Source organism: Mus caroli, unplaced genomic scaffold, assembly GCF_978045245.1.
Source record: "Mus caroli unplaced genomic scaffold, Mus_caroli_1 scaffold_10, whole genome shotgun sequence".
In the NCBI taxonomy this organism is placed as follows: Eukaryota; Metazoa; Chordata; class Mammalia; order Rodentia; family Muridae; genus Mus; species Mus caroli.
This window is the reverse complement of record NW_028227265.1, coordinates 98,027,933-98,055,104: the sequence shown is the minus strand read 5'-3', so window position 1 is coordinate 98,055,104 and position 27,172 is coordinate 98,027,933.

Sequence of the window (27,172 nt, the reverse complement as noted above, 5' to 3'; positions counted from 1 at the left end):
ACGTACACACTGTGAATTCTCAATGCCTTAATAATGCACACAAGTGGATAACTGCTACTTATGAAAAATCTCCATCAGAATCCCTTTCTTTCTTTGCTTTGGTAGGCACCTTTATCTTTTCTCTTTATTTTCTCTTATCAGGCTCACAATTATACTTAACCTTGGCTATACAGAGATGTCTTATTCAGAAAAGAAGCAACAAAAGCTGTGGTACCTTTAGCCTCATGCTGTCTGGGCTAGACCACTTTCTCAGCATGAATCAAGTAGGGCTTGCCAACTGAGATGTGATAGCTTGTGTTTGAATCAGCCAAGGCACTCGCTGATAGCAAAGTAGAGAGTCTCAGCTGATGTTAAACAACCTAATTGCAGGCTACAGCATGCTTGATGGGAAATCTCAGCTCAGCTGCAGAGTTGGTTGGTAACAAAAGAGTATCTCTAACACAGAGGGTATCTGATGCCCTAGATGATGCAGTTCTAGGGCTTCTGAGAAATTGGTGAAGCCAACAGAACCAGTTTCAGTGGAATCTGACTCAGGTAGAATGGTATGACTAGCACATACATATATGATATGGCTAGCACATATGGGAATCCCTTATTGCTTTTCAAGTAGACAGTGCCCGACACCAATTTTTCTTCACATTGATGTATGTTTTATCAGCCACCAAAGTTACTTTCTTAAATTAAACAAAGCATATTATACACTTTCTAATTTAAATAAGTGTCATATTACAGAGGTAGTCATAGGCTGACTTTAATCTCCCTTTAGATATTGTCTTCTCTCTGTATACCTTAGTCTTGCTGCCAAGAACATTGATGATTAAATTTTACAGATGGATCTTTGTGAGTTCAAGGCCAGCCTGCTTTAAAAATCAGAAAGCTTGACAACAGTTAGCATTGTTTCCCTTCTGTCTTCTTGCTGTTTTTTTGAGACAGTTTTTCTGTGTAGCCTTGGCTGTCCTAGAATTCCTTTTGTAGACAGGCTGGCCTTTACAAAGATCTATCTGCCTCTACCTCTGGTATCCTACGATTAAAGGCATGAACCACACCACAGTAATGTTTTGTGCTTTCTCACGAAAGCTGGAAATTATTTGGAGACCAGCAAGAATGAGAGGAGGACACAGGGAAAGTCATGGAGTGAACACAGGCAAAAGAGAGTGATATCTATGCAGAAAAAAAAAATGCTGTAAAAAGGACCTTATTTTGTGTGGTTACTAAAGATTAATAATTATAAAGAATTGGTGATCCCAAGGTGGTCATTCAGAAGGTTGGCATGTGAAGGTTGTTTGAACCTAGGAGTTCAAGATCAGCCTGGGTAGCATATTGTAATCCTCTCTTTAAAAGAACAAAGGGAAAGGAAAAGGCCCCCAAAAATTCTTTTGTAACCATCTCTTTCCCTACTCTCTCAAAAGGTATCACCTTCATAAAATGCTTTTGTTTGGTGTCCTACATGAAATAATGAAGCTGGGGACCACATCCTTCTTCATATAGAAAGAGAACCCAGTGACCCTTTGTATAACAGTGATCTTTTACAAGAGTCAAATTCACTTAGAATACCACCCTAAAATAATATGCCACTTTGGCAAAAAGATTATTTTGAGCTGAAGGCAATGGAGACCGCACATATTCTAGGCAAAGTCTCATGTGCCTTGCAAGGACACAAATTTTCCATTGAGGAAGTTGCCCTTCACTCCACCCCACCAGGAGGAACTGGGCAACTCTTTTATCATTCAAGATAGGGAGTCAACACCTAGATGAGTTTGTATAAATAGACCTTACTAAAAATAGCCCTCATCTCCTATTAGTTTCCAGGCATGTAATTCCTTCTCACTTCCCTGTAATCTTTTGTCCTCTGGAGTCCAGCCCTCTTTCTTTTGCTAAAAGGATACCTCATTCCTTGTGGCTCTACATTTTACTTTCTACTTCCTTTGTGTAAACTCCGGGTGCTGCCTTACTCTTGGTACTTGAGGCCTTCTTCTGTTGATAACCTGTCTTTTGTGATTCTGATTTAGAGGCCCCTAGGAAATGCTTTTCTTCCCTGCAACCCCACCTCCAGGAGGTTTTGACAAAGAAGGGATGGGCTGGGATCTCCTCCTTACTCAAGGAGGTAGAACTGAGAACTAAGGGCCACTGTAGACCAGAGCCACTAATGGTAAGAATTCTTAAGCAGCCAGGCCCTAGATGTCTGCAAGCTGTGATCAAATGGGAGCATTTAGGGCCTTTCCTTGCTTTTTCCTTTCCAAATTGAGGTTGACTGGAGGTCCCTTGCCTCAGGAGGAGGTCTTTCGGTTATTGTGGCTCTTGTGATTTTTGGCTTGTGGACTTTCGTTTTAATCCTTATCTTCCTAGAGATAGCCACTGTTTTTCTTTCTTTGCTACCTTTGGTGTTGTTTATGTTAAGGATGAAATGTCTAAGGGTCAAATGCAGGCACGGGGCTAAGAGATTATTACTGCTCAAGCCAGTCTGTGCAGATTGGCGAACTGAAAGCCCTTGTTGTACTGGCTCCCTTTCCATACAGCTTGATGAGGGTCACCAGCAGGATGGTCAGGGACAGTACTTCCCACTGTGGAGCTTGTCTTTTTTTTTTTTTCCTTATTTTTTTTATTGGATATTTTCTTCATTTACATTTCAAATGTTAATCCAAAAGTCCCCCATACCCTCCCCTACCCACCCACTCCCACTTTTTGGCCCTGGTGTTCCCCTGTACTGAGGAATATAAAGTTTGCTAGACCAAGGGTCCTCTCTTCCCAATAATGGCCAATTAGGCCATCGTCTGCAACATATGCAGCTAGAGACACTAGTTCTGGGGGTACTGGTTAGTTCATATTTTTGTTCCACCTATAGGGTTGCAGACCCCTTCAGCTCCTTGGGTGCTTTCTCTAGCTCCTCCATTGGGGGCCCTGTGTTCCATCTTATAAATGACTGTGAGCAACCACTTCTGTATTTGCCAGGCATTGGCATAGCCTCATACTCATACGAGACAGCTATACCAGGGTCCCTTCAACAAAATCTTTCTGCCATATGCAATAGTGTCTGGGTTTGGTGGCTGATTATGGGAGGAACCCCTGGGTGGGGCAGTCTCTGGATGGTCCATCCTTTCGTCTTAGCTCTAAAACCTAGAATACCCAAGATACAACTTCCAAAACACAAGAAAATCAAGAAGGAAGACCAACTCATGGATGCTTCATTCCTCCCTAGAATAGGGAATAAAATATCCACGGAAGGAGTTGTGGAGCTTGTCTTATGTGCCAGGAACCATTTCTGTCCCTCTGCCTATTCTTGCTGAAGGGCACATGTTGCTGATCTCTAGTCTCAAGGTGGCTGGGGAAGAAGTAAAACTTCTGAGGTAAAACTTAATATCTGCATGAGCCTTTGATGTCTCTGTGTTATTGCATCGTTACTACTCAGCAAGACCCCAGATTCTCACCTGCCAGTAGCGGATTAATACCTCCCCATCGCCCCCCCCCCCCAGCCAGGCAGTTCCTACTACTCATACAAAGAGGGTCACTGCTGCCTCTCCTTTCCTCCTGTTCCCCTTCCTTCCCTTCCTTCTCTCTTTCTCTCTGCCACTCTGTCTTGAGGCAATGTCTTACTATACAGTTCAACCTAGGCTTTAAGCACGGAATAGCCCTGCTTCGGCCTCCCAGGTGCTGAACCTCTATCTAGCTTTGGGAATGACTTTGGATCACAGGATTGGACATTCCACATCCTCTTTGAAGAGATCTCTCTCATATCCCCATAAAAACCATTATTTGTTTTGAGGCATAATAAGCTTTCTGACCATCAGATGACAGGTGATATCTTAGGTTTGATTTGAAACGACTTTCAGTTCTCCCTGTCGATAACTGTCCTATTGGTACCTACAGGAAGATCAAATTGAAAGATGGGAAAGTATAGCATAAATCCTAAACAATTTCCTTAAGAGCTAGATGATGTAGCTTGTACCTGTAATCTTGGTACTTGGGAAATTGAGGCAGGTGAATCTCTGTTAGAGGCCAGCCTAGTCTTCATAATGAATTCCATGCCACCTAGGGCTACACAGTGAGACCCTGCCTTTTAAAAACACATAGAAATATTCAGTCTATAAAAATGAATATGGCTAGCAAGAAGGCTCAGCCAATAAAACTGCTGGTGCTAGGTCTGGTGACCTGGGCTTGATCCTCAGGACTCCATTGAGGTCAGATTCCTTCTGCACTCCACATGAGTGTCATGGCATACCTGCACCCAAATAAATAAATAAATAAATAAATAAATAAATAAATAAATAAATGTAATAAAAGGCATTTGAAAGAATTAAAGAACAGAGGTCAGATATTATAAACTGTAATCCATATACACCCTTTATAATTTATTTCTATCTACCTTACCCCACCCATCTAAATGTTGGTTAGATGAAGCTTAGTGATGCCAGAAGAATTCACTGTGTGCAGGGGACACACACTTTAGATAAGGAATGCGCCAACTGTACTTTGATTATCTTGGCTCAAAATGGATATGAGTATAAGAGGGATTTTATGGTCTCCTCTTACTACTGTTTTGGTTTTTTTTTTTTTTTTTTTTTTTTGAGACAGTGCCTCACTACATAGCCCAGGCTAGCCTTGAACTTCTTATTTAGCCCAAGCTGGTCTCAAACTCAAAACCCTCTTCCTTCCTCAGCTCCCCCAGTGCTGAGATTGTAGTCACACATTAGCATGACGGACTAGAATTTTACATCCTATTTTATCTCACCTGTTTTTTACACTGGGGATAGAACCAGGACTCCCTGCCCGCTAGCAAGTGGTTCCTATTATATGACATCTCTCCGCCTGAATTTTAGTTATAGTGGAAAACTACCTCTGACTTGTGAATATTCCTTATTATGGAGTTATTTTTACCTGTTTGCAAACTGAATCAGCCTTTTTTTTTTTAATGTAAAAATTTCCCTACTCTTACGAGTTGGCAATACCAATAGCCAAATTGCCCTTTTCCTAAAGTCTAAAACTGAACATGGAAGACTTGCTACTACCCCAAGACTTTATCATCACAACAGCTTGGACCACTATGGAACATGTAACTTCATAACCTAGGAAACATCATTGGCTGTCATTGCTCCATCAACCTCAACCTGAAGCACCTCAAGACTCTGCAGGCCCAGCCTTTGGAAATCCTGTCTGGCTGACATGAGGATCCAGAAACAGTACTGAGCCTGTTCCAACCATTAGTCATTGTTTTTCTTTTCTTTCCACAGAAATACCCGCTTCTTGTTACTGTTTTGTTGCTCATCTAATGGAAGGTCAAAGGTCAGAGGGCACCCCATTCCCTCCCTCCTGTAGTCTGCTCTTGAAATAAGACAGATATTTCTTATTGGCCAGCCCTATTCCCAGCCTTGGTGGCCGGTCACAGTAGATGCTGCTCATGCTCTGGTCTGCCCTTCACTGCTTGTCTGCTCTTGTTCTGACTCCCTTCCCTGTGCAAGCTCTCTTAGCTCTTTACTTCCTCTAGATCCACTAACTGTAGCTAAGTGAAACCTCCAGACAGACATCTCAGGATGGGAGTAGCGATGGGATCCTCCCGAGCTACTCTCAGCTCTGCCCCTTTGGCGTGAGGATTATTTTGAGCAGAAGATTAATGGAGAAGGAAGAGGTGAAGGAGCAGGAATGATCCATCCTTTCTTTGTGTGCCTGTGAGCAGGAGATGAATTTCTAGTTGAAGAGTGTATGCTTTTGCCACCAGGAAGAGACAAGTGACTATTATGGAAACGGGGTTGGCACACAGGTTAGTGGGTATAAACGGATCGCATTAAATAAAGCCCTGGCTTCCCATTAGTTTCCCCACTTACTCACCACTTCCGATACTTTGCCTTCTGCTGATACCCATGCTCTCTTTCTATAGGTAGGAAGGGGTTGTAAACTTACAAATCACGCCACGTCTTCTAATTCTACCTATTTTCTGCAAATTCTAATGCATAGACATACTGATTTTTAAAAAGTGTATTTATTCTTCAACTGATTTTTCCTCTTTGTTCCTTGACTCAATGTTCTCTAATTGATAAAATTAAGAGAAAAGGAAAAGTGTTTTCTCCCCCATGGCCTATCACTGGACAAACTAGTGCATGTTTGTTCTTTGGAAAGCTTCAGGTTCTCCATGGACGAGAGCAATGTTAACTATTTGCTTACCCGGCTTTGCAACTCCAAGGCTGGATGGATATTTATGTTGAATTTTGGGTCCCCATCATTTAGAGCTCAAAGGTCAGTTCCACACAATGCTAAATTCCTTAAAGTGTGAGTCATTTTTAAGGAAATCAATTAGCAAGCTTAAACTAGCAAAGCTATGAAGCATTTGTTTCTGGACATATGACTTCACTGGAACCAGAAGACATGGACTCCATACTTAGTCTGTTCTTACGTGGCTGTGTGATTCTGGGCTACTTACTATGTCTCTAAATCTGGAACTTTAGGTGTAAAGGAGGGTAAGGATGGGTGCCTACTTTTCTCATATCACACAAATCACAACAATGATCAGGTGAGATGTGGGCAATAGAGAGTTTGGGTTTGTTTATCAAGTGTTAAGTAGAACATAGTTTTAAATATAGAAGGAAAAGAGAGTGTAGGCTTACGGATTCTTTCCTGTGCTTGAATGTTTAAATACCACTAATGATAAAGGCAGTGTAAATTCTAGTGGAAAGATAAAATATGAAACAGAACCGAGAAGAACTCAATGACAGATAAATCCACGGGCCTTGCTTAACTGTCCTCCTCCTCCTCCTTTTTTAATTTTAGAAGAATTCTTTTGAATGACATCTAAAATGTTCCAGGGCTTTCTATGCTGGGTTAATAAGATGAAAACCAGTCAGGTAGATAATGAAACCATTTCTTTTCCAACATCTACTGCCTCCTTAATCACTGGTTAGAGAAAGAGATAACAATAGAAACCTGCCACGATAATGTATATCAGAGTGGAGACATTTGATAGAATGCTCAGGATTTTTATAGAAAACTAAACACATTCAGCAAAAAGTTCTATCCTTTTGTTATCCATTAGTGCAAAGTAACTATCAGGTTTATGTCCTAGTTCCTTCTGAAGCACCAAGGGGAAGAATCATTTTAAATAGTTATGAACACATTGCCCATGGCAAGACTACTAGAAGCAGTAATTATGTCCCAAAATATTCGACCCCATGTACTACTCCAAGAAGGCCTATTTGACAAACCAACACAGTTCTGGGACGCAGAGGCCTTGGAAGGCCACTTTTCATGAGTGAGTGTGAGAAGAGCAGCCTGCTTGTGGTCAGCTCCCATCAGTTTTGCCACCCGACTGCTTTAACACTGAAGCAAAGCACCAAGGAGAAACCCGTCAGAGTCGCAGAGCGAATGGGGGTCCTCAATGTTTTACTATTCTCTGTACCGTTTTTCACAAATTTGTTTGTCCATGTTTCCATCTCTTACAAAATATTTGGCAAGAATACAAGAGAAGCTTAACGAGAAATTATGCTCTGGGCCAGAAGTGTTCATCTTATTGCAAACATTGTATTAGGAGATTTGAAAGTGGTGTACCTAGGATAGCAAAAACTATTCTCAACAATAAAAGAACCTCTGATGGAATTACCATGCCTGACATTAAGCTGTACTACAGAGCAATTGTGATAAAAACTGCATGGTACTGGTATAGTGACAGACAGGTAGATCAATGGAATAGAATTGAAGACCCAGAAATGAACCCACACACCTATGGTCACTTGATCTTTGACAAGGGAGCTAAAACCATCCAGTGGAAAAAAGACAGTATTTTCAACAAATGGTGCTGGCACAACTGGCTGTTATCATGTAGAAGAATGCAAATTGATCCATTCTTATCTCCTTGTACAAAGCTTAAGTCTAAGTGTATCAAAGACCAGAGACACTGAAATTAATAGAGGAGAAAGTGGGGAAAAGCCTCGAAGATATGGGCACAGGGGAAAAGTCCTAAACAGAATAGCAATGGCTTGTGCTGTAAGATCAAGAATAGACAAATGGGACCTCATATAGTTACAAAGCTTCTGTAAGGCAAAAGACACTGTCAATAAGACAAAAAGGCCACCAACAGATTGGGAAAGGATTTTTATCAATACTAAATCTGATATGGGACTAATATTCAATATATACAAAGAGTTCAAGAAGCTGAACTCTAAAAATTCAAATAACTCCATTAAAAATGGGGTTCAGAGCTAAACAAAGAATTCTCAACTGAGGAATACCAAATAGCTGAGAAGCACCTGAAAAAATGTTCAACATCCTTAATCATCAGGGAAATGCAAATCAAAACAACCTTGAGATTCCACCTCACACCAGTCAAAATGGCTAGGATTAAAAATTCAGCTGACAGCAGATGCTGGCGAGGATGTGGAGAGGAACACTCCTCTACTGCTGGTGGGATTGCAAGCTTGTACAACCACTCTGGAAGTCAGTCTGGAGGTTCCTCAGAAAATGGGACATAATACTACTGGAAGATCCAGCAATACCTCTCCTGGGCATATATCCAGAAGATGTTCCAACTTGTAATAAGGTCGCATGCTCCACTATGTTCATAGCAGCCTTATTTATAATAGCCAGAAGCTGGAAAGAATCCAGATGTCCCTCAAGAGAAGAATGGATACAGAAAATGTGGTACATTTACACAATGGAGTACTACTCAGCTATTAAAAACAATGGATATATGAAATTCTTGGACAAATGGATGTATCTGGAGGATATCATCCTTGGTGAGGTAACCTAATCACAAAAGAAGTCATTAGATATGCACTCACTGATAAGTGGATATTAGCCCAGAAACATAGAATACCCAAGATGCAATTTGCAAAACACAAGAAAATCAAGAAGAGGGAAGACCAAGGTGTGGATACTTCATTCCTCCTTAGAATAGGGAACAAAATACCCATGAAAGGAGTTACAGAGACAAAGTTTGGAGCTAAGATGAAAGGATGGACTATCCAGAGAATACCCCACCCGGGGATTGATCCCATAATCAGCCACCAAACCCGGACACTATTGCATATGACCGAAAGATTTTGCTGAAGGGACCCTGGTATACTTGTCTCGTATGAGTATGAAGCTATGCCAATGCCTGGCAAATACAGAAGTGGTTGCTCACAGTCATCTATAAGATGGAGCACAGGGCCCCTAATGGAGGAGCTAGAGAAAGCACCCAAGGAGCTGAAGGGGTCTGCAACCCTATAGGTGGAACAACAATATGAACTAACCAGTACCCCAAGAGCTCATGTCTCTAGCTGCATATGTAGCAGAAGATGGCCTAGTCAGCCATCACTGGGAAGAGAGGCCCCTTGGTATTGCAAACTTTATATGCCCTAGTACAGGGGAACACCAGGGACAAGAAGTGGGAGTGGGTGGGTAGGGGAGCAGGGTGGGGAGAGGGTATAGGGAACTTTCGGGATAGCATTTGAAATGTATATAAAGAAAATATCTAATTTAAAAAATCCATTCACAGTAGAAGAAAAAGAAAGAGCGTTGGGTAACTATAACTTTGTCTTGAAAACATTAAAACAATATGCAGGTTTAAAGAGGAACGTTGTCCAAGACAAAAAGTACCAATTTGAATAAATCTGTATAGTAGCTTTCCTAAACCCTTATTTTATAAGGAACTATAGATTTCTACTTACAAAAATGTCTTTATTTTCTAGATCTTGAGGATGAAATCAGGAACTCAAGTGTGCTGACAGCGTCTAACCCTGAGCTGTGGTCTGGGCCTGGTCTGAACTTTGATATTGGGCTTTATTGCCTCTTATCATTCTTTCAGCCTCCATAAATGATAACTTAATGAAATGACTTTAATTAATTTGTTAACTTGGATTTTACGATACCTGATTGCAATATAGGTCACAGCTGATGGAGAAATGGGATTAGTGTTTGGTCTTCTTCCATATAGATGAGTCCTTCACCTATTTTATCCTGGTAGAATTAAATGGGTCACTTTTTCTTAATTACATCGTGACCGTGGAGAACAGGTTAAAATAGAATACATAATTCTAAAGCTCAGTAAAGTGAATAGGAATAGGTATGGAAGCTATACACCAAAATACCACAAAATTTAAGGATGGTCTTTTCTACTAAGGCAAGAATGATTGATTTGTACTTGGTAGTTTCTGGATGTGCTAATAATGTTACTATTACTATCAGAAATCTGCCTGTCAGTTTGTCTGTCTGTCTGTTTGTCTGCCTGTCTTCTGAGGCAGGCCTTGCTTTGCTGCCTGAAATGCATAGTCTCTCTGCTCAGCCTCCTGGGTGCTCAGATCAGAGGTGTGTCTTATCACAGCAGAAAGAAGTCAGGTTTATAAGGGATACGTGTAAACAAGCACCTTAAAGTCGGGAGTAACAGTGTTACTCTTTGAGTGTGTCAGAACACAGTATAATCGAGAAGCTTCTATTGCCATGAAAGCCAACACAGCCTTTGTTACCAACAAGTGATTAAAAGGAAAAACTATTATAAAGTGCAGCCATTGCTTATTAACAACGTAAAAATCCCTCCCCTGCTCCCCTTTCTTATTTCATCATTTGCATGCAAACACTTGCTTCTTGTCGTAAAGTGGTACATTTTATAACTAGAGAAGTTCAGTATGAGAAGGGACCTTAGAGTCTGTCCATTCCAACCTCATCTGGAGTCACCCAGCCAGAACCTCAAATCCCCCAACAATAGGGAACTCATTACCTCAAGTGAGCTCACCCTTGAAACCTTCAGTGAAGTTAGCAGCAAAAAAAAAAAAAAAAAAAAAAAAAAAAAAAATCATTTGGTCTATTTGCATTTGTTTAATAAATTTCTTGAGAGAATAAAGATGCTTGGAATGAGTTTTGTTTTATTTTTAATAATGGCATATTCCGCCATACCAAAAACAGCTGAGGAGTGATAATTACCACATGGAAGATTCTAGGATAGAAATTACACATGAAACATTTACAAAGACGGAATGATGTCCATTGAAAATGCATTCCCTCTATATTTCTTGGGTTTTCAATGAGACGTCTTAGACGATGTAGGCTTCCTTCTAGACCAACAGATGTTCTCCTCGTATTTAACCTTAAACAAAGAACGAACTGAGCTATAAGTAGTTTGAAAATGGATGTTTGGGTAGGGCCACTTAGAGTTCGTTATTTTCTGGGGGTGGTAAATGACTGTAAGGAAAAGGATTCTCTTAGGGACCTATTAAGTAAGGACCCCTTAATCCACAGCTTTCCCTCTGTGTGAGACTAGGGGCCTTGCACTTAGCTCTTGTCTTACTGGCCCCGAGTCACTAGTCAGCTGTCTTAGGAGATTCTTTGAACAGGGTGAACAAGAAAAGAGGCTCTGCTCACAATGGAAGCTTGAAGCTTTCTTGTTTCTGCAGCTCCTAATTTAGCACAGAGAAAGACTCTTAATTACCCCCAACTGGGAAAGAAAGTAAGGACACACTGGAAATCATTTGCAAAAACTTTCAGAAATGGTGCAGAGAACCAAAGTCATTAAGTTCTATGTTTGGATGCAAAGCTATTTTCATTAGCACTCTGGCTATAGCCTATTTTATTAACTTAAAAAAAAAAAACTGTGTCACCCATACACGTTTTGAATTCTTATTAATTTTGTTGGCAAAGACTACAAAGAATTTTACCCCCGTGGCACTATCACTCTACTGAAAAACTTATGTAATTTTCAAAAAAAAAATAAAAAAGAAAGTATCAACAAGATGATGCTTTATGTGTCAGACAAGTTTTTTCTATTAGTTTTAATTAACATATATTAATTATACAGAACAATAGGCTTTATTATGGCATTCCTACACATATATAATATATTGTGATGATATTAAGTGCTATCATATCCTTTTCTGTGAGATGAGAAATTCTGTTTTGAGTTTGAAGCATAGGGCAGATTTCAAGTAAATGTAGAAACAGGGTGAAAACAGATATTAAGGGCAAGAATCCAGGTTTCCTCATCTGTCTTGCACTTTCTCTCTGCAGAGGTCCTTGTGTTTAAGTTTGCTCTCTTGACAAAGAAAGCATCTGTCCAGTTTCTTTACCGCTTCTTTCTATAGCAGAGTATCAATCCTTCCTTCTCAGTGTTTGGTGAACTAAGCTCAGTAGCTCCGATCAGGTGTGAACCGGTTTTACATTGAGGATGTTTGCTTTCTTCAAAAAGGTGAAGGATGAGCAAGTGGAGGTGGTAAGGAGAGGTATCAAAGTCAGAGTTCGATACTGAGGACAAAGTTTAAAAACATCCCACGCAGGTCAGCCAAAAACCAACGGTCAGGGAGCCAGGCTCTCATCCAATACTGGTGACCCAGGAGGTAAATAACAGTACCACAGGCCTGCCTGGGCAGAGGATGGTTTTGTTTAGTGCTGCGCTGGGTCCTGGAGAGTCATAGAGGTGCCTGTCATCTATGAGTGTTTGCAGGGAAATTTGCTATCTTGTGTTTTCAGTGAGGTTTCCCGTTCAAGTGGCATAAAACCACTTGAAAAGGGAAAGGGGAAGAGTCATGGGCTTCTGTACAGAATGCAGACCACATGTAGTACATGTAATTAATATACACTGCTATTTCCTTCTTATGTAGCACATTTCACTTCACTCTTAGAGAATGAAGGTCAGTTTTCCATCTCATAAGATAACGTGTTGTGGTAGAAGCATATGAGAATTGCAATCCATTTCATTCTCTGACAATTAAAACCAAAGATAGTCAGTATCCTTAAAAGAAGCAGTGGGGAAGTGCGTCAAGATCAGGATGCCGCAGTTATAGCTCCGAGTGTATCAGGGTTGGTCCACTGGGCAAAGGAGAGCATAACACTCATTTCTGTATGCATGATTCTTAGAGATGGTTGTGGCTGCAGTGGAGACAGCTTTTTCCTTTAGTGTGAATGTATACAAGAGATCGCTTCTGCATCACAGTGACCAAAATGCCCAACAGAAACAGCAGGAGGGAAGGAAAAAAATATTTGAATTCACAGTTTCAGAGAGTTGGCGAGGGTAGCATTCAAAAGACCATTCTTAGGAACCCACTTAGAGCATTTATGTCTCACTTTCAAAGGTTGCTGTAGTTCTTTCTTTCTTTCTTTCTTTCTTTCTTTCTTTCTTTCTTTCTTTCTTTCTTTCTTTCTTTCTTTCTTTCTTTCTTTCTAATGATATGACAGCCAGGAAACAAGCTTTCAAAACATGAGGTTGGTGTTTGTTTGTTTGTTTGTTTGGTGTTTGCTTGAGACAGGCCCTCTCTTTGTAGACTAGGCAGATCTGACTCCCTCTGCCGTCATCCAAGTGCTGGGATTAGAGGCGTGTGCTGCCACGCCTGGCCACAAGGCTATTTCTGTCAGTTATACTCAAACCATGATAGCCAGTCCCAAGGTCCTTTCTAAACCAAAACATCTAGGGAGAGGTTCTCTCCTACGTGACACTTGTGGTGTAATACAGGGTTAACAGGAATGAATGGAAGCGAAGTTCCTATTATTTGTATAAAAGACCATTCCCTGTATCCTTCTGCTCTCTGAAGCAAATTAATATGCTTGTTCCCAGTATCCTTTCAAGATTTACGAAATAAAAAATTCATTTTTCTACAGTGCAGGAGTGATGAGGAAACTTGCTTGAACAATGTTTCTTACAAGCATAGCAGAATAATATATTCAAATAATTACTTCCTTGAATCCTTGAATACCTATTTGTGCTACACTAACATGAGCCTGATTTTCTTGTAAATTGGTTCTTTATGATTAATCCAAGAATGCTAATCTAAGATAAATTAGGAGAGGTTTCTATAGTAACTAAAGTACTGGTGTTAATATTAAGCAATTGATTTGTTTTATATGTTTAGGCAATATACCAGGTCTTTTACAGATTTTTTTTTCTAACTCATCTTCCAAGATTTCTATGAGGTGAGTAGAGTTAGCCTCATGAAAGACATTAAACGTTGTTTACAAAGACATGTAACAAAGGTTAAATAGCAATGTCCCAGCTTTAGGGCCGACAAAACTAGTGCCCTCAAAATATCTGGAAAAACTAACTTTTGATTCCTTATATATTAGAGACCCTGTCTCAAGCAAGCTAAAAGCAAAGGCTGATCCAAGAGGTTAGGACCCAACCTCCACATGAATGCTGTGAGGGAAATTGCTATATTATACGCACATAAATACAGTTATAACCACAAATTTATATAGTCATTTACACATGAAAAAAACTTTTTTTAAAAAGAGGGTATCCTGGGGGCAAAGTTGCAGAATAAAGATGGATAAGAAGAGATCAGGGCAAGATGAACACGTGTCCTACATGAAGCATAGGACGGCTGCAGGCAATTTTTCCTTTCTGCCCTTCCTTTGCTTCTATTTTTAGACATGGAAAGTAAAATAAAAAAAGAAAGTCAGGGCAATATTCAATCGCGAAAAGAGTGTTAAAACTTCTCAAGAAGAATAAATATGTTTTCTTTGGGCTTCTCAGGCTGTCAGGGTCAAAGAGCTCTGAGAGGATCTCTCTTCGGGTGACCATGGTCCTATAAAGGGAGTTCTGCTTCTTTTTCAGTTCTAGATGAGAGAGAGCATGCCACGTGTCTCCCAGGTACTGGAGAGGTGTGGCCCAGCAGTTACCTGTTTCTGGGTCCCCCAGGTCTGGTACAGAGGAGTTCCTGAAGTCATGACCTGGCACCTATGCATTCATGACACTTGAGCAGCAGTTGCAAAATCTGGTTGCTTATGAGGAGAGATTCTGAACCAGTGGTTCTCAACCTGTGGGTCCCGACCCCTACAGGGGTCACATATCTAGTGCATCAGGTCTTTACATTTCGATTTATAAGAGTAGCAAAATTACAGTTATGAAGTAACAACAAATATAATTTTATGGTGTGTGTGTCGATGGGAGCTGTTCACCACAACATGAGGAACTACATTATGGGGCTGCAGCATGAAGAAGGTTGAGAACCATAGGAAAAATGAGTATTGCCCTCATTCTCTGCAATCAGTGAGTCTGTGGAGTGAGGTGGTGGAGAATTCACATTTGTGACAAGTTCCCAGGTGGATGTTTGCCTGCTCAGGGGTGACACTCCGAAAGCCACTTCCCCGTAGGCACGTACAATTTCAGTGTATTCAGATCTCCAATGTCTTTCAATCAGGCTCCAAGTGAAATTTTTGGAAGACTTTTGAAGCATTAATCTCTTACATATCAGAGTCCTGGTGATGACAACATTTGAATGAGCCAGCAAGCACTTGGCAGGGTTTTGCACGGACACATCTGCCAACTCTGTTCAATGGGAGAACAAGTGTGAGTAACTGATTTAAACATTTACCTTCCATAACTTACTATCTTTGTCTGCAGGGCTAGGCTTACAAAGTCTTGACTATTCCTCACCAAGGAACATGCCTACAGGTCTCTTTTCAAAAACTGTGGTCCAGGCGGGCCCTGGGCCATGTCCCAATGCTACTTGGAACTGTGAAGCGTTGCTATCGCCAGATGTCACACAGCTCTGAGATGTCTGAGGCTGCCACTGAGGCCCCCTGCATTTCTCCTCCTGTTTTCCTATTTCCTGGAGCCTACACTTAAAAGGCCACCGGGGAACAGTTTAGGAGACCTTTAAACCATTTTTCTTGTTGGGTGTTTCTCAAATGGTCCCAAATGAGATACCAGCCTCTCAATCTGCGGGGCTTCATTTGCTCACACATTCCCCTCAGCCCTTGTGATCTCAGTTCCAAGGGAAGGCTGACTTTGCGGTTCCCAGTCTTCCGTGAATCCCTCTGATTTGCTTTGGCAATGCATTTACTCAAGCAGAACTTTGGGCACCAGACAACTGCCACATAGTCATGAAATTGAATCCTTTATCATTTAGTCATATTCATATGAGGTTTTGAAATGCAGAGAGACCGAATTCATCACATTGCGTGTTCTTCTATGGGACACTAGAAAGTTGGATGAAGCATATCTTTTAAGAACCAAGGGTTTTAAGAGACAAGAAAGCTTGAGTGTGTTGCTTTCGTTTTTTCTTGCAGGTTTTCGTAATGAGATTTAAGAAGAAAGTTGTCAAGTCTGGGTGAATGGTTGGTCAAAAGTTTGTCCGATGAAAAAATATTTGGGTAAACTAATGGAGGGCTGTATATTGGTCATACTAGACATGGGATTGAAACACAGCTTGAAAGGCAGCGCGAAGGGGAAGAAAATATGGTGAGTTAATTAGGCAGCAGGAACCTTTTCAATGGGCGGTGAGTCTGTGGTGCTGGAAGAGACAACTGTCTTCAGAAAAACTCTTCTAATGGGGCCTCACAATTGGAAGCAGGCACTGCCTTTGTAACCCGTCACCCAATCCCATGCCCTAAGAATAGGGCTGTCAATAATGACTGAAGGCTTTGCAATGTCCCTCGCTCCATAAACATCTGCTCAGGAGTCTTCATTTGAGTCTGCTCAAAGGGACTGTTAACAAGCTTCCTGAGTAGACAGATTTCCTCGAGGCAAGAAATCCCTCAGACTCCTTTAGAGAAACACTTCTAATCCACAGAAAACAGACTGAGCTCCCAGGGTAAACTCTGGGCCTCACTTTCTTAGGGTCTGGCAGTGCTGATGGCTATACAGTGACTAAGAGCTACAGACCGAGAGCGCTGGCAGCCAGGATTCAAACATCCATGGACAGAGCATTGCTCATTTCATTTGTTCTCGGGTTTCTAAAATCAGTTGGTTATCCCCTCAGGATTAGCACAGCACAAAGACATGTGTTTTTTTCCTCCTGGAGTTAAATGCTGACTATTGGAAGGTTCTCTGAGAAATCCTTGAGGCACACTGTAAAAGGACAAGGACAATGAAAACCCTCAAAAAAGCTGTTCAAATCAGCTGTGCGTCACTATGGCATATGACGTTAAATAGACAGAAGAGGTGGTTTCCGTTTCTCTTCGATGAGACTCTGTGTCTTCCAGGAGGAGGTACTGAGTTTCGAGCAAGGCTGAAATCACCCCTTAGTCTGAACTAGCAGTTTCAACTCAAAATAAAAATATGAGTTATCTCTTTTTTATTTCTTTTTAACTTCCAAACATTATAATCACCTGATGCCAGAGGATATCCAAATGTGATTGTGTGTGTGTGTGTGTGTGTGTGTGTGTGTGTGTGAAAACTCGGACATTTAAAAGCTGATATTTATTTATTTATTTATTTATTTATTTATTTATTTATTTTTGCTAATTATGTTTACTTGGTAAAGAATCAAATCTGGTGCTTGATTTTTTTTTTTTTTACATTTACATTTACATCATTAATGTGTACCTGACACCTAACCCTGACTAGATGGAAAGGGAGGGATTAAATTTGAGAACTGACATTAAATTGAAAATGTTTCAGAGTGCTGGAGAGATGGCTCAGTGTAAAGTGTCTGTCACACAAGCATGAGAACCTGAGTTCAACGCTCCTGAACACATGTAAAAAGTCGCATGTGGTCACACACATATGTAACATCAGCACTACACGTAGCAGAGATGAAAGAATGGCTGGGTCTTACCGGTTACCTGCCTCCCTCCAAGTTCAGTGAGGGACCTGTCTCAAGGGAATTAGGTCAGAGAAGGATAGAGAAAGACACCCAATATTATTCTCTGGTACAGGCATGTAGACATGCGCGCGCGCACACACACACACACACACACACACACACACACAAGCGCGCACGCACACACGCCAATATATACTTTCAAAGAATGAACATGAATAAATTCTGAAAAATAGCAAAACTTGAATATTTCCCATCAGAATTTATCATCCGTGTTAATAGTAAAGCATGTTCATAGTAAGGTCGTGATTTTAGTAATAGTCTACTTCCCAGCTTGTCTCCAGATTGCCAGTGTTGCCTGATAAAAGCCTGAGTGGTGTGGCTAGACCTTCTTCATGGGCGCCCTCCTCTCCTGTACTGAAAAGGACACTTGTGTGACCAGAGAGAGGTTCCTGGAATCATCTAGTCCTCGAAATAAGAACTCAATGTCCTCTTTAGTGTTATTGTACCAAATATAGAGAGAGTAGATACCATGAAGTTATGACAGGAGCACAAATCATGGGAAATAGAATGTAATTTATAAGGCTGACAAAGATTTCTTTTACTTAGCCACAGTTTAGCCTTCTAAACCCTCTCCTGGGCCCTTCAGTGGTACTTGCCAGTGACAGGTTTACCAAAACAACCTTGCTGAGCTGTTTCACGAAACATACCACCTTCCATTTATGACCAGAATCTTCAGTCCCGCCATGCCCCTTTCCCCGCCCCCAGGTGATGTCTGGTAGCCATGGCCTGTCTTTACTGGGAAACCTACCAGGTTGGTCCCACCAGAATCTACTCATATAGTCTCTATTTAACTAATTTTTCTATCTGCTGAACCCTACATTGTTCCATGGCTATCAATTCTCATTTGCCTATTCTATTTAAAAGTTTACCCTATATATCTTTTCCCATTACCATCCCTAATCATGGTGGTCCCTGTATCCATCATGATGATCTTAAGCTAAAAATTTTCCTTGCCATGCTTTACTATGTGTCATCCAGTAAAGTTTTAGTTGACAAAAGTTATATATTCAAAAATGATTTTAAGGTGTTGAAAGGAAGATACTTTTTTATTTTAATTTTTTATTTTATTTTTTATTTTTTGGTGTGCCTGCTTAAGGAAGGGGACTTATAAAATTTAAAAAAAAAAATCAAGACTTCTGGAAGAGGGTGTAATTGTTGAATGAGAAGTGTTCCCCATAGTCACAGATATTGGGACATTTGCTCTAAATTTGTTAGCACTGTTTAAGAAGGTTAGGAGGTGGGGTCTTGCTAGAGAAAGCAAGCCACTGTGGCTGGGCTTTGAGAGTCTATAGCCTCGCCCAACTTTCTACTCACTTTTTCTGTTTCACATTTGCAATTGAAGACGTGATCTCTTAGTTTCCTGCTCTGGCTCTCTGCTATCATGCCTACCTATTCTGCCATTGTGGACTTTCCCTTCAGGACGTGTAAGCCAAAATTAACCCTCCCTTCCTTAAGTTAGCTCTGCTCCTGGTATTTCATTACAGTAATAAAAAATTAGCTTATACAAAGAAGGTACTGGGGTTGAACTCAGAGCCTTACCCATGCCAGGCAAATGTTCTCCCACTGAGCCACATCCTATACATGGCTTCTTAACACAGAATCTTCCTATATAGTTCAAGTGGGATGTGAAGTCATTGTGTAGCCTATGCTGGTCTCGACCTTGGGATCTGCAGATCTGTCTTCCAAGAGCTAACAACTGCTAGTAATATTGCAGACATGTGCTACCATATACCCAGGCCTCAAAGATTAAAATATGAAATGAAGTTTTAATTAGATAAGAATTCCATAATAAACAACCTTTATTACTTTAAAACAATGCATCACCTGATGACAGTTTCACAGTTTCCTCGGTTAGTTATGGTGTAGTTCCTCAATGAAATGGTGACATCTAGTTAACAACCTACCTACCTTCCTTCCTTCCTTCCTTCCTCCCCCTCCCTCCTTCCCTCCCTTCTTCCCTCCTTTCTTTTTTGCTTCCTTCCTTCCTTCCTTCCTTCCTTCCTTCCTTCCTTCCTTCCTTCCTTCCTTCCTCCCTCCCTCCCTCCCTTCTTTTTTCCTTCCTTCCTTCCTCCCTCCCTTCTTTTTTTCCTTCCTTCCTTCCTTCCTTCCTTCCTTCCTTCCTTCCTTCCTTCCTTCCTTCCTTCCTTTCTTCCTTTCCACCTCTCCCTTCTCTGTCTTATTCACTTCCAAAGTATTTCTTCTGTGTATGCTGTGAATCCATCATTAGGGATATAAAATAAGACATATACCTAGCCTTTGAGGAGCTCATGCTAAGAAGAAAGCAAGCCTGCAGGCACACAAACAACTAAGGAATGAGGAATCTGGAGCAAAAACAGAATATACATAATGCCTGGAGAAGCTTTAGGAAGGACTCAGAGGAACGAGGTAACTGTGATTTCAAAGTCAATGGCAAAGTCACAATCAAGTTGAGTCTTACAGAATGAATGTAAGCTTATTTGTAGTGAAGGAAAGCGAGAGCAAATGCCAAACAGAGCAAGAGAAAAGGTGTCATAGGCAGAGAAGCCCAAATACATAAGACACCCAAGACAATTGGCAGCTTGGTGAGACGGTGCATATCTACAATCCCAGAATTTAGGAGGCTGAGGTCATAGCAAGAAGTCAGATTGGGTTATATTAAGAGGAAGAGTAGGAGGGGAGGAGGAGAAAGAGAATGAGGAGAAGTGGGAGAAGAAGGAAGAAAAAGAGGAAGAGGAGAAGAAGAGGAGGGAGGGAGGAGGATGGTTAAGGACATAATTTCAATCTTTGGGGCATAAGGTCAACAGCGGGGAAACGAGGCAGAAAAGATGGCCAGAAACCAGATCCCCTTGAATTCCTTCCTAGCACAAGGACTTTTCTCAAGCAAGGAGCAGTGTATTTTAACTACACCTAATTTTCTTTGCAATTATGGTGTTTCTAAAATGCTTATTGTTTACAAGCTAAGTTTTCATTTCATACAAATTTTCACCATTATTGTGTTCTAAATAAGGAAGGTTTAATTAAAACACAAAGCCTAATGATAGTACTTTATGTTTTCGTAATACACAAATAAATGTTTTACTTTCATTAAAAGTTAACAGAAATAAACAAGACGAGCAAACCAAGAGACCTCCTTTTTAATTTATTCATTTTTTACTTCTTAGACTACGGAATAAAGGGAGAAGTTGCTTTCTTTGTAAGCTCTCACCAGGTCAGAGACAATACAAGTTTTGAAAGGTTATCCAACCAAGTGTAGGTTATATGAGGATACTCTACACTTGCAGAGGCACCATGGGCTTTTCAGAAGCATCTTAGTGAAATTCTCTAAGACCAATGTTAGCACGTGAACGTCTCTCTTTCCATACATCCTATTATACACCTCAAATGTCTGACAATCATTAGGAAGTTCTGGATGCACCGCAGAGCTGCAGAGAAGCAAGTTGGAGCACTGACTTGGGCAGGAAGTGGACAGGGGCACACAGCACAGAAGGTATTTGGCTTCTGAGTAACACAGAATGTCAATGAGAGAGAGAATTGCCAGCATTAGACTACAGATGTGGGCATATGCACAGCACTGAGCATCATGCATTGTAGGTGTAATCAGGAGGAGGGGAAGGGGACAGTGGCAAACTACATTCAGGATTTCTACGAACCTAGGTCAGACCAACACAAAGAAGCTATTGGAGAAGAGTCATCATGGGCAGAAACATCAGGAGATATTTGAGGCCTAAATCTGAAGGACGGCATCATCTCCCGAAGCCCATTTACTCTTGAATCGCTTCTCAGCATTGGAGGGTAACTGTGTCATCATAGTCCTCGGTGAGAAGTACTAGGAACAGTGATGGAGACCAGCCTTTGTTCCAAAGAGCTAAATAATGAAGGTGGAGAAAGCAAAAGGAATTCTAGAGAAGGAAACTAAAGGGAAGAGTCAATGTCTCAGACATAAGCAAATGAGACAAACTGAGTGCAAGGGGCAGGGGTGCTGTCTTTGTTTTAGGTGCAGGGTAATGGCAGAGCAAGGAGTGGCCAAGAATAAGACATTTGTTTTGGCACAACCTGGAGGGGAGGCCAAGGAGAGTCCTTGGAATTCTTTTTGACACTATCCCCATACTCATGTCTTGCGTGAGGACAGTTACATGGGTAAGGGAGAATGCCCTGAAATGTATGTTCTATCTCAGGAAGTAAGCTAGTGCCACTGGGGAAGAGATGACAACTCAAGCCAGTTGGGATTAAGTGACAATAAAGACCAAGGAAGTAGACTAAACAAAGTGGAAGATCTGAGAGGCCATACTCCTGCCACCACCATCACTACGATGACAACTGCAATAATTACCACTCCAGCCACCACTGCCTCTGTTAGTACCACCACCACTGCTACTATCACATGAACACACATGTGCACATGCGCGCACACACACACACACATACACACATACTGAATGGGAAAACTACCCAGGTTCTCTGGAATCATGCAGATTCGATGTCATGCAGATGCGAGTCCAGTGTGTGACAGACAAGTGGTATAGGCTGTTGGATGGTCAGGGCCTTCAGCAGCCTATCACTCACTCTACCCCCCCTAAGAGATCAAAAGCATGCCTCAGAGAACAAAAGCACACCAAAGTGTGAAGTGACTTTCAAAGCCCAGTCCTTCCCTACCACAACTTGGTTGAAAGAATGCCTGGTTGCAGGAGGGGAGGGGAGTCTCTGTAGCTCTGCCACAGGACACAGAGGGGATGCTACATCTCTTCTCTCTTCTTCAGGGTTCTTTCCTGTACACATTATTCCAATGAAGCTTGGGAGCTTGAGCTCACTTCCCTCAGGCCATCTCTGTGACATTCATTTTCTCGTGTCAGGAGCCCGACTCTTGGCTCTTGCTGTGGAGGAGAGCCTATGTTTATCTCAGGGTCACTCGGCATTCAAACAGGCCTTCCCTCACCACACTCAGCACAGGAATGCATGGATCATAGAAGACCCAACTCAACATATTTGGGGCATACTTCAGTAATAAGCAAAGGACAGATAGATGGGAATCCGTGACAGTGACCCTACTTATTGAGGAAGGGGAACAAGCCACCCATGCCATAATTGGTTTGGCTCTATTAAACCTACTGTCAATTAAAATCCTCATTTGGATTCATTATGTATTTATCTATATATATATGTATATATACAACCTATCCCAAACACTCATGGGCTATAACTTTGGGTACCCACTGTAGGGGTGGTGATACAGAAGAGACCAGGGCTTGCTTACAACTCATGCAGACCAAATATAGCATATAGGCTGTTGAAATACTTGTACCTGCGTGTGTTCACATCCTCCATGCCCCACTCCCTGAGTGGTGACATCACTTTCATAATTTCAGTTGGCCAGGGTAAAACTATTTAAACAAATTAGGATTTTTTTTTCTTGGAAGCTAAGTATATAGATAGACCACTGGTTGACCATGTATACCATAAATGTCATAAATTAATTAGCAGATTTTATTTGATTGCAGGTGCTTCAATCTGCTCATAACCCTTTGTGGTTGTCCTTTAGTCTTCATATAGCACTACTTCTTGTCTTGGAAAAGGAGTATTGAAGACTACATTACAGAATGAAAACTAACCTTCCTGTCTTACTTTTCAGACTCCTGGTATCTGCTAGCATAGTATCTTATCCTCGCTGGAATTTGCTGCTTCAGTTAAAGGACTTCTTGCCTATGAACACAGGGAATCAGGGGTTCTTTCACCTTGAATTCCCTACTCAGAGAGAAATACTTCCTTGCTATTGTATGGTGTCTTCCTGTGCCTTCCTCCATCTGCCAACTCACTCTTTAAGACAAGCCAAGGTCAGCCCACCAGATGCTGTTATACGGGGTTCAATGCTCTTAAATTACTAAACCTTTGTTCAGCTCTTTCAGGTTAGGGTCAGCTGTATATCAGAGGAGATGAAATCAAAGCAGACAAGTCTCCCCATGATACTGTAGTTCTCAGTGGTGAAGCAAGATTTGAACCCAGGTTGACTCCAGGCTTCATAAACTTATCTACTTCATAACACTAACTCACTTAGAGTACATCATCTGTGAGCTTCCATTTTGACTCCCTTCTTACTTCTTGATCGTTCACAGGTGATACATGTAATGGAATATCAAACAATTTTGCCTAACACTCTTCGCTTTCTTTTTGGTCTGTCTGTCTTAACTAATTAATTTCCTCTAGGTAAATATTAATTGTATCATTTATGAGAAAATATGATATTTTGATGTATACATTGCAGACAGATCAAATCAAACTAACACATCTATGGCTTCATCTTCTCATTGTTCTTTTTGATGGTGATAACATTTGAAAACTATTCTTTTAACAAGTTCAAAATGTGCATTCCATGATCTTATTAATTACCACCACACTGTTCAATATACCACTGAAACTCACTTCTATCTAACTGAACCCTTGCACCCTGTGATCTACAGCTTCCCTCTCCCAACACTTCTCTAGGTCTCCAGCCTCTGGAGACTACCATTATTCTCTCTGTTGCTATGGGGTCAATCTTTTGTTTGTATGTATGTATGTATGTGTGTATGTGTGTATGTATGTATGTATGTATGTATGTATGTATGTATGTATGTATGTATATATAAAAGCAAAATCAGTTGCTCACTGTTTCTGTCACCTCATTTATCACCAAATGCCCCAGGGCTATGGGTTCTGTTTTACTGTATCCTCCACACACTTGTATCCAATGAGCATCTTCTCAGTGTTTACATGAGTTTACTAAAACTCCTTCCTATCTTTGGTGCCACCTTCTCGAGTCTTCTATGATTTTGGTGAGACACATGTGACCTCAGTTACAGGTAACGAACATATACAAAGTTATTTGTTAAGTAAATCAAAATACAAGGCACAGTAAGAATACGTAATATAAGGGAGGATGAGGGCAATGGTCCTTAAAACCTGGGAATAAGTAGCCACTGATTGGCTCCAGTCTCCCTTGCCCATCTCCAACCTTACATTTCAACTGACAAACTCCCCTCTCCCTTCAGTTATAGGGACTAGAAATCAGACTTGAACATTCCTGACATCCTGCCAGTGCCTGTCTAGTAAGTCTTTGTATTTTTTTTTTAATTCCCATGAAATGATGTTTTACGTGAATTAATGTGAAGGTGGAGTTTCAATGGATTTTCTAGAGCTGGTGGACACAGCCCTTCTTGGTAAGCAGAAACTGTTGTCAAAACTCAGCCCAGAACAAACTGAGTGCAACACTGTTCAAGGAGCTGAACTAGCAGGCCCTAACAGGCATCTTGGAAATAATTTCCAGATTCAATTATATTCCTTGTTGAGGTAAGGACACACACCCCAAAGAGGTAGTTTCAGTTTGTGGGCGTCAAGATGAAACCTAAATCTATTAGGGATTACTGATTTCCTTCTTGACCTCCCAAACATTTACATCATTTTAATATCAAAGGACAACATGAATGATCTGATCCATAACACTCAATTACTTTCTCTTTTGCCTTTATTTGGCCAACACTATGTGGGCTCTACTTCTGTCTATACATTATCTACTTCTTACTCATGGCCCATGGTTGTTATTACAATTGACTATGCTATTTGAACTTAGGACACAGTGATCTCTATAAAAGGATGGGAAGAATTTCATTTTAGCTTGTAATATCAAGAAAGCAAATAATATTCCTGTACCTATAGTCATGACCTCTTAGCATAGACATGCCCTGCATGGTAATTTTTATGGTATTATATTGATGTTCTAAACATTTTGAAAACAACATGTACCTTAAGGTAATGATTGAAAACAGTTTGCTCATTGCAAAAGTCATTGGCCTGCGGAGATAGCTCTTGCGCAGAATTACCTAAAAGGGTCCCCAGACTGCAAAGAGGCCCCCCACAAAGAAGAAGCCCACTGGGCAAATGCCTACTTGCTTCAGGGCCAATCCCAGTCTGGCAGCTCATAAACACCATTAGTGAAGCCTACTGCTGAGTTATTATGCAGTAGAAGGATGCTTGAGACTGCTGTTGGTATTGTGATTTTATTTCTCATTTGCCTGGGTCAAAGTGGCAACAGTCTCTTGAAAGAATGAGGCAGTTTCGATTCCTGAGTTATTTCAAAGGGTGTGTGTGTGTGTGTGTGTGTGTGTGTGTGTGTGTGAGTGAGTGAGAGAGAGAGAGAGAGAGAGAGAGAGAGAGAGAGAGAGAGAGATTTTGAAAGCTTCCATTGCAATCTATGTACATGGAAAATGTTATTGGCAAAGATAAACCAAAAAGGTGGTCAGAAAAGAAACATAATGGATATAAGTTGCCTCTGTAGAGTATTTACCAAGATATGAGCAAATAACCAAAGTATAACAGTTTATTCATTAATCTATATGTGCATACAATGAATGCTAAAATTCGAATGTAAGACTTTTTGGTAATAGGAGTAATTCTCACTGTACAATTAAAGTTTTTTAACTTCCTTTCTACCTTTCTACACTTTTTTACTGCAACATTGTCCTCTTCACTGTCCCCCCAAAGGCATCGGCATTTTCAAATTTGATAGTAATTAACTCACTCCTGGCTACAAGTTGGTCAGCAGTTTTGATTTAATGTTTTGGTACTCTTGAAACAAAGCACCATTTGCAGGATTGTAATATTTAACACCTAATTGACAGTAAGTAGACTAAGTCGTGAGTCTCAGGTTTGTGTGATATGTGGGAAGAACCGTTCTGAGGAGAAGGAGCCAGCAATTCTAAGCTGTCACATTCATTGGGCTCACTGGTGCTGATGATGCTGAGCAGACCCTCAGAAGGCCTGTTGCAGTCCTATTCTTCCTGGAGTCGGCTGCAATGAACTCTCAGTGGTAGCTGCTGACCTCTGATTCCTGCAATCTTGCAGCAGGCTTTCCGGAATGAGGGCACCCTTGATGGCTTTGTTCTTGCCTTGTGTAGACCTTGAAAGGCTGAAGAAACTTCCTAGAGGCCTACGTCCCAGAAAGAGAATTCCAGACCCGTGGCTGGAATGAATATTTAACTTGATTGGCTTTTTGCTCCCATGAGCATCACTCCTCCCCGTGGAAATGTATTCACATTTCATGAACTCCCCATCTCTACGGCTCCTTTGATCTGCAGTCATTGTCTTGCAGTTGGGCATTTGTCTGCCTCCCAACTCATCATCCTCCCAGTACATCTAAACAACGCACCACACAAGAACTTAGTGTTTCCAAAGTAACAAAAGCTAGATCTGAATGCTTCAGTGCGCTATGAAAGGCCTGTTGAAACCATCAATCTTGCTGGCTCTTGTGGAGGTCAAGAGACGGCAGAGACAGCTGGCCAATCAATTAACCAAGAAATGCGATTGGGAAGCCCAAGAAAAGCCTTCTCCGTGTTATTCTTTCCAGCAACATAACTGTCAATATTTACAGCAGGCCATATATCAAGACACCAGGCAAGGAGAGAGTCCTTTATTGTGAGCAGCAAATGCCGGATTCATTGCTAATTCTTGTGTACCGTTGAAGAGAGTCAGTCCTACAGGACACAGAGTTTTCTGAACCAAACTGAAAATATCTTATCAACCTGAAAGAAAAGTGTGTGGTGCCCATCCATAAAAGATCATACCCACTTTCTCCCACACTCATCTTGGCTGCCTCAGTATTATGTATGTTAAGAAAAAATTAATAAATCTGGGACTGGAGAGGTGGCTCAGTGGCAAAAATTACTCACTGTACATAC